General features: G+C 45.7%; 1 pseudogene; it reads left to right on the forward strand.

Annotated features, from left to right (window-relative positions):
• Positions 1-7,964: 7,964 nt before the first annotated feature.
• On the forward strand, positions 7,965-8,723 carry LOC103540505 (RNA transcription, translation and transport factor protein-like; annotated as a pseudogene).
• Positions 8,724-8,981: the final 258 nt, after the last annotated feature.

The following is an 8,981-nucleotide window of genomic DNA, read 5'->3' on the forward strand; positions in this document are numbered from 1 at the left end:
TTAAATCAAGTTGCAGCCTCCCCCATGCCACCCCAATGCCACCCAGAACTGCTCTGCTTTATTTTTCTCCATGGCACTTAGCGCCACCCAGCTCAGGATATAGTTGACTCCTTTGCCCTGTCTATAGCCTCATCGATGTTGGCTCCACGAGGGCAGTGGCTTTTCTCTGTTTTGTCCCTGCTCTGTCTCCGTCAGTCCCTGGCACATAGGAGCGCCCAAGGAACATTAGAGAGCATGGACTTCTCTGAATGTCAGTTTTCTCATCAGCAAAATGGGGATAATTCTGCTCCCACAGGGTTAATGTGGAGGTTGAAGGAGTGGGTTTAAGGCTGTGGGTTAGTGCCCAGCCCTCAGCGGGGGCACTAGTGTCATTCACGGTTACAGGCTTCACTTGGTGAGGCGCCATGCAGAACAGGACCCTCAGGACCGCCCTTCAGCACTTCGGCCACATTAAAGAACACCTTTCATGGGATCTTATCCTGCCTCCCTGAGCCCAAGAACTAAACTGCGTCCTGGTTCTCCAAAACCACTAGATACTAAAGACAATGGATTCAATTCGAGAGATTCGGTCCACAGAGGCATTCTCCTGTCTCTAAATATTTATTAAGAGACTGAGTAAAGGAACTAATTCTTAGAAAAGTAAGGTCTTGAAAAATGTGAAGATGATCTGGACAGGCAGGTAATGTTTAACCTGTAAAGGAGAAAACAGGTATTTCTTGCATCCTTACCATGTGACAGGTGGCGTGTTAGACACCTGACATATCTTATGTTGCTTCATCCTTGTTTCATCCTTACAAGGAAGGTATCTAAGAACGAAGAAACTGAAGCCAGAGGTTAGACCACTGACCCGAGACCTCACAGCAGTAAGCAGTGGGCAGGAGTGAACCCAGAAGTGCTAAGTCCAGAACTCTGTGTTCTTCCTGCTGTCCCACCCCGCCTTCTTTGAAATTCATTTGGTAAAAGGCCTCTCTGCTGAGCTGGGGAGTTTGGATAAAGTCTGTAGACAATTCTAAAAATAAAAAAGCGACTGAGTATAAATATATGGGAACCACTAAGCAAGGAGGAATTCTTTCCCCTGAGATAAATCAGAAAAGCTACAGAGGGAAGAGGGGACTGCTTTGGGGACTTATATTTCTGGTGCCTTAACTCATCTTTGCAGAGGCTATCACTGGCTTTTGCTTCCAACAGATGACAACGAAAAGTACTTTCTAATCATCTCAGTTTTCCATCTTGCATATTTTCAGCAGGTCCTTCCTTTGGGATCCTTTATTTTTATTTATAGCCCTTTGTGTCATTTCACTGCCAGACTTTAGCATGTTCTGGCAACAGCCACTTTCCCAGGGGCTGGAGCTTCCAGCACTGGAAACCTTTAAGAAGGCAGAGAGCATGGAATTTGGAGCCTGCCTGAACCAACTCCTGTGTCGAGTGACTTCGTGTAGGTAGTTTGAAATTAGCCATGGTATACCTTTTTACACCGCAGAAACTGACTTTTATTTTCCCCTAGAGAGCCAATTGTTAAACATTGCTCCAACACGCAATAGCTGGCTTAGCTATTGTGAAAGAGCAGAAAGAACCCTGGATAGAATTCAGAAAACTTGAGTGTTAGTCTGGTGTCATTACTAACTCACTGTAAACCTTAAACAAGTCATTTCACTTCTCTGGGCAACAATTTCTTTATCTATTAAATGTGGGGGGATTGCTTAGGTTAAAAAACTAGGATCACTAAGCCCTGAGTTATTCCCCCAAAAGAAAACAGCATGGAAGTTCTTCAAGCAATTTTCAATATTAGATAAAAAAATAAAACTATGCGTTCATCCCCTGACAAGCCCAAATAGATTAACTTAATAAATAAACGGTGTTCGGTGATTTAAATCTTTCAAAATCTGAAACCCATGGGGAAAAGATAATAAAAGCAGTCAGCCCTCTGTTCCCTTTAATCCACTGTATTGAGCACCTGAAATGGGGCCATCGCTGCTGCACAGCGATGCTATCGTGCTGACGGAGGCGCGATCCCTGCCCCGGGAGTTTACAGACTAGGGAGGCAGAGAGACAAGCAGGCATGCATGGTAATAAGTGGGATCTGTGTTCCGATAGGGTAAGAGCCAGCCTTTACAAGAGCCTACAGCAGGGCACTCAGTGTTGGGGGAGTCCAGGCTGGCTTCTTGGAAGAAGGGACATCTAATGGGGATTAGAGCCCAGAGGTCAAACACAGTAGGAACATTGGGAAATTGCAGACACTGAGAATAGCTGAAAAGCATGGAAGAAATTGATGCTGGAAAGGCACATAGGGTCTTGTATCAGGTGAGGGAGTGCAGAATTTATCTTTAGAGTACTGGAAAGCCATTGAAACGTGTGCAAACAGGGCAGTAATTTGAGCTTTAGAAAGCTCATTCAGGCTGTTACAGAGAGAACGAACGGAAAAGAAGCAACACTAGAAGCTGGGAGACCACTCCAGAGGCTCTTGCAGCAAAATGAGAGTCTGGTGACCTGGGGTAGAAAGTGAATAGATTAGGGCATTATGATATTATGATTTATAGTAAGAAATACATATTTGGTCTTGGCCCCCGGTCCCTGATACAGGCTGGCTCCTCTGAAATCCTTGTAGATTCCTAAGTTATAAGAACACTAGGACCATCTTTTGTCCTATTGAGGCGGCTCTGAGTGGGGTCCTGGATAGTTCCTGGAAGGGAGCTGGTCACCAGAAAGACCAACCGATGATTAGAAGCTTGGAATTTTCAGCCTTGCCCCCCACCTCTCCAAAGAGAGGTACCAGGAGGGTGACACACCCCAACTCCATGGGGACAGAAGCTCCTGTGCTGGGGACTCTCCCAGACCTCGCCCTGTGTGCCTCTTCATCTGCTGTTCGTCTGTATCCTTTATCATATCCTTTAATAAACTGGTAAACATAAGTGTTTCCCTGAGTTCTGTGAGCTATTCTAGCAAATTAATTAAATCCAAAGGGGAGGAAGTCATGGGAACCTCTGATTTGTAGCCAAGTTGGACAGAAGCTGTGGGTGACCGGAGGACCCACGGCTTTTGCTTGGCATCTGAAGTGGGAGGCAGTCTCATGGGACTGAGCCCTTAACCAATGGGATCTGACACCCTTCCCAGGTAGAGAGTGCCAGAATTGAGTTAAGTTGTAGGACATCCACATGATGTTGCAGAATTGCTTGGTGTGTGGGAAAAAACCCACACATTGGTGACCAGAAGTATCAGAAGTGAAGTGTTCTGTGTGAAAGTAGAGAAGAAAGACACAGGAGGAGAAGTGTAGTTTTATCCAGTACAGGCATGTATTGGTCCCCTGGGGCTGCCGGGACAAAGTCCCACAAATTTGGTGCCTTAGATAACAGAAATGTATTCTCCCGCAGTTCTGAAGACTAGAAGTCCAAAACCAAGGTGTCAGCAAGACCAAGCTCCCTCTGAAGCTCTAGGTGGAAACTTCCTTGCCTCTCCCCAGCTTCTGGTGGCAGCCATCCATCCTTGGAGTCCCTTGACTTGCAGCTGCATCACTCCAATTTCTGCGTCTGTTGTCACATGCTCTTCTCTCTGTCTCTGTCTCTTCACATTGTCTTCTTATGAGGACACCAGTTGTACTGGATTAAGGACCCACCTTGCTCCGTCATAATCTCACCTTAACTAGTTACATCTGCAATGACCCTGTTTCCAAATAAGGTCACATTCTGAGGTTCTAGGGGTTAGGACTTTAACATCTCTTTTTGGGGAACACGATTCAACTTGTAACAGGGAGAGATTTAAGAAATTGAATCAATAAGACTTAGAGAGGCTGGCCCGGTGGTGCAGCGGTTGAGTTCGCGCGTTCTGCTTCTTGGCAGCCTGGGGTCTGCCGGTTTGGATCCCCGGTGCGGACATGTAGGCACCGCTTGGCAAAAGCCATGCTGTGGTAGGTGTCCCACATATAAAGTAGAGGAAGATGGGCATGGATGTTAGCTCAGGGCCAGTCTTCCTCAGCAAAAAGAGGAGGATTGGCAGTAGTTAGCTCAGGGCTAATCTTCCTAAAAAAAAAACACACAAAAAAGACTTAGAGATTGATTACATACTTGGGGGAGGGTCAAATAAAGGATAGAAGTTATGTGCTGATTTCTGCGTAGATGGTGGTCAAATGAACTGAGTAGGGAACACAGGAACAGAAGTGCACTTCAGGGGGAAGGTGATGAGTGCCATTTTGTATGTATATCAGCTGCCTTAGGGGCTGCACAGGCTGTGCTGAACAGCCCTGGGGGTTCTTGGACAATCTAAACCTTCAAGATCTTAGCAGACTTCCTTTATTTGCTTCAATTCCATGAATAACCCTTATCAAAAGTTCTTGTCCAGGTAGAGCTAAAGAGCGGCAGAATATGCCACCCCAAAACATGCTACTTTAGCGTAAGGATTATTTTGAACTAAAGATACTTGAAAAACAGCAGGTACAAGAAGGATGCTCTGACCCTCTCCCCTTTTCTTCCTGAAAGCAGGAGATAAAACTCCCATGTGAAAGATGGTCTCCTATACCAGGAGGAAAGATACATTCTTGCCACCAGAGATGGGGCAGTCAAGGCAGAGAGAAATCTATACAAACAGCCTGTGTTAAAATAACTGATCTTCCTTTAGTCTGCCCATGTATTTTAGTTACTTTTCCACAATAGCCTCTCTTTGTTCAACCTAGTATATAAACACTTGGGCCTATCTGCTTTTAGGGTCTTCATTTTCCTACGGGGGTTCCCATGCCCATGTAAAAATCCATATGCATTTTCTCTTGTTAACCTGTCTTGTCAATTTAATTCTCAGGCCCAGCTGGAGATTTTAAGACAATAGAGGTAAAGTTTTGCCTCCCCTACAGAGCCTTTGTGTCTGGAGACCTGCTTTTTTTATTTCTGTATTCTGCTAATCCTTTTCCCAATCTAACGGGCATTGTCTTGAGACAATCCAACATAGTAGATGGCGGAGGGCTGGAGTGGGGAGGGAAATGCCCTAATGCCCTCTTTGCTGGTGGACTTACTCCCTTTAACTGAAGATAATTCTTGTGGAAAACCCTTTTGAAAGGCCTGACCCTCTTTTGGAGGACGTTGCTAAAAGGGGCAAGAAATCACCAGTACACACCTGCCTTCTCAATTTTTTCTACCGTTTTCTCTAACTTTGATTGGTGTGCCAACGCCCCAATGTATAGCAGGAAATAGTTTGGCTAAATGCCACTGCAAACAAAGGTCACTAGCTTTCCAGTCTGCAGTGATTGAGACCCCATTAACTATCACTCTGCCTCCTTCACTCAGCCAATTCTATAAATTAGGGTCTGTTATGTCCAGAAACCACCCTAAAATACTAAAATCTACATGCATCAGGGTTCCTAATTGTAAACAATAGACACTGAGTCTGGCTGACATAACAGAAAATAAATCTATTAAAATGATGCCAATAGCCCACAGAATCTGAAGAAATAGCTTCAGAAACTGAAGAAACTGGCTCAAGATTAAGCCTCCAAGAAAAGTATCTAAAACCGAAAACTTGGCCTGATGAAGAAACTGCTGCTTCTGCTGCTGCTACTGCCACCGTGATGCACCAATGTCACCACTGGCCCTTTGACCAGCATCTCCATTTGATTACAACCCCTGCTACAACCAGGAATGCTATCACTTCTGCATCAAGAACCCAACTCAACTTGCAACTACCGCATCCGGGAGGGCATTCACCTCTGCCACCACGCTTGCCAGGAACGCGGTTTCCACTCCGAGCCTCCTTCCTCAAGTGGCTCCCTTCTGAATCCAAGTTTCACGTGGGTGAGTCTCCTTGATAGAGTATACGTCACAGGCCAGATGCCTGACTACAAAAGAGACTGGAAAACACCCTTCCGGGTTCCACCCCGGGGAAATGGGACTCATGAGGCTGGAAAGTCCCCAAATGGAGCAAAAAGTGTTGAGAAGCCAGAAAGCATAAACTGTCCCCTACATGGTTTATGTGAGGCATTCAGGGGAACAGTCTGGCAGGTGATGAATATGCATATCTATAGTTTGGGAGGGCTCCTTGGGCGAGGGAGTATAGCGATGGTGTTATGGGTTGAACTGTGTCCCCCAGAAACTCATATGTTGAGATCCTAACCTCCAGTACCTCAGAATGTGTCCTTATCTGGAGATAGGTTCTTTCCAGAGGTAATCAAGTTAAAATGAGGTCGTTAGGATAGGCCTTAATCCAATGTGACTAGTGTCTTTATTTTAAAAAGGGAAATTTGGACACAGACATGCGCACAGGGAGAATGCCATGTAAGATGAAGGAAGTCTTTTAAAAGCCAAGGAACGTCATAGATTGCCAACAAACTACCAGAAGTTAGGAGAGAGGGGTGGAGCAGATTTTCCTTCACAGCCCTCAGAAGGAACCAACCCCACTGACACCTTGATCTTAGATTTCTAGTCTCCAGAACTGTGAAACTATAAATTTCTGTTGTTTGAGCCACTTAGTCTGCGATGTTTTGTTATAGCAGCCGTAGGAAACTAATACAGATGGTATATTAAGCCATAGGAGGAGCTAAGCTTGCCTAGGAAGACTGTGTGGATGCAAAAGGGGAGGGCAGGGAAGGGGAGGGAGGGCTAATATCTGGGGGAGACATCGAGGGGAAAGCATGTCTTCCATCGTGACAGGGTGCAGATTGTCTGAGACATGATTTCTCAGAAGCAGACCCTGCCTGAGATGAAGACTTCTGTGCAGTGATCTGTTAGGAAGAATTCCCAGGAATAACTCATGGGGAAGTGGGAAGAGAGAGCAGGAAGAGGAGGAGGCTGAGCAAGAATGCAATGACAACAAAATGCCACGAAGGGCAACTTGACTTGGGCTCACCCCAGAGGGGAGCTTTCACATCTCAGAGTTGTCCCAATCATAGGGCAAGGTTGTTGGGGGTATTTACGCTCCCGAATCCTTCAGTAGAAGGTTAAGAGCTGCCCTTTGTGTACAGGGGGATGGAGGAGAGATGTAAATTCCCAGTCACTTGTGGTTCTCTGTACAGGCAAAGTGATTCAGGCAGCCTGAGGGCAGTCCTCAGACAGAGACAGAGACGCTGGCTGTGGGGAGCGAAAGCTCATGGGTATCTGGTGTGCTCCCAGACAGCAAAGGAATCCAAGGCGACATGAGCAGAGCTCTGACAGCGTATGCTACGTACACAGATGTGGGATGGCAGGACGTTAAGGGATTAACACGTTAAAGGTTCTATATCCTTCTATTCTATAGATAGGATATTTGAGGATGAAAAAGGTTTAAAGGATGACAGAGAAAGCTGATGAGGAAAGTACAGAAAGATTGCTAGGCAACCGTGAAGACCCAGTTGACAGAGACCATGACCTTGTTATGGCACCAAACATTAATAGCATCAGATAGGACAGAAGGACAGTGGGGCAAAAGAGGGGTGATCAGCAAAGAAGAGGTGAAGGCTTTCAGTCTCTACTGTGTAGGAAAGGAACTTAGAACAGAGAAAGGGACTCGAGAGGGAGACGAGAGAGGGCTGTCAGCTCTAGCAAATTTGATGAGCAGGGACAGTAGGAGCAACTGGGTGGAAAAGTGCTGGAGGATGAGAAGGTGTGGTCACAGTGAAATGCCTGAATTTAAGATTTAAGAAATGAGGGAGTCCTCGGTGATGCAAGACCCAGGCTGTGGCCACGGCGTGGGTACCTTAGGTGAGGCAGAGGTGAAGTCACTAGAGTCGAGGAGGTCAAAGAAGTAACAGGCTGCTCTCCCTGCATCACTAGTGCCTGTGCCACCTGCTTCTCTTGCCTCTCCTCTCCTGTCCCAGGTGAAGTCCCAGGGGGACCAGAGGGAGAAGCCAGGACCAAGTTCTGACGCAAGCTGATGGCCCTTGACTACCACAACCCTGCTGGCTTCAACTGCAAAGATGAAACAAAATTTAGAAACTTTATTGTTTGGCTTGAAGACCAGAAAATCAGATACTACAAGATTGAAGACAGGTAATTTAAGAAACATCCACAGTGATGAATGACTGGCGGCACCCATCCAGCAGAGACTGGCCCAAGTTCTTTGAAAAATATCTCAGATATGTTAACTGTCTTTTGAAGATTCAAGATCAACAAGAAGCATTTGACTGGCTTCTTGGTTTAGCTGTCAGACTTGAATATGGAGATAATGCTGAAAAATACAAGGACTTGGTAACTGATAGTGCAAAAACTGCTGACAATGCAACTAAAAATGCAGAGCCATTGATCAGTTTGGATGTAAATAATCCTGATTTTCAGTCTAGTGTAATAGCTTTGGCTAATCTTCTTCAGATTCAGCAGCAAGATGATTATCCGGTAACGCTTGAGGCAATTTGCATTTTGGTCCAAGCGCCTGATGCAGGATGCAGTTGCCAAAGCAAATCAAAAAAAAGAAGTCTTGCTTGTTGCTTTAGACAAACATATTCTTGGTTTTGACACAGGAGATGCAGTTCTTAAAGAAGCTGCTTAAAGACTGCGATTGCTGCCTATCGAAGAGCTCAGAGAGCTGCAGACAAACATTAATGAAGCCATAGTAGCTGTTCAGGCAATTATTGCTGATCCAAAGGCAGACTGCCAACTGGGGAAAGTTCGAAGATGAACATTTTAGGATTTCAGCTTCTTACGTACAATTGGGAGCCATGTCACTCTGGCATGTGTTGGGAAATTGAACGTAACATTTTTGAGGGAGGGATCCCGGAAATTTCTATGTCCTAGAGAATTACTATAATTGCTTTCTCTTTAATAAAGTTCGAGGAAGAGGAGAAAGAACTAACAGGGTGGATGTGGAATGGGTCATCTGCATGGACACTGCAGACTCGCAGGAAGGCTCAGAGCCAGATGCTGAATACAGCAGCGCTAAGGGTAATAATAATCACCTACATTTACTGATGCTCGCTATGCCCGCGCTGTGCTGGGTGCTTCCATATGCTTTATCACATTTGATCCTCCTTCTCTTCCTTCAGGTCTCAGCTTAAATGGCACCTCCTCCCTAAACCCCCTCCCCAACACAGCCTC

Source organism: Equus przewalskii, chromosome 2 (assembly GCF_037783145.1).
Source record: "Equus przewalskii isolate Varuska chromosome 2, EquPr2, whole genome shotgun sequence".
In the NCBI taxonomy this organism is placed as follows: Eukaryota; Metazoa; Chordata; class Mammalia; order Perissodactyla; family Equidae; genus Equus; species Equus przewalskii.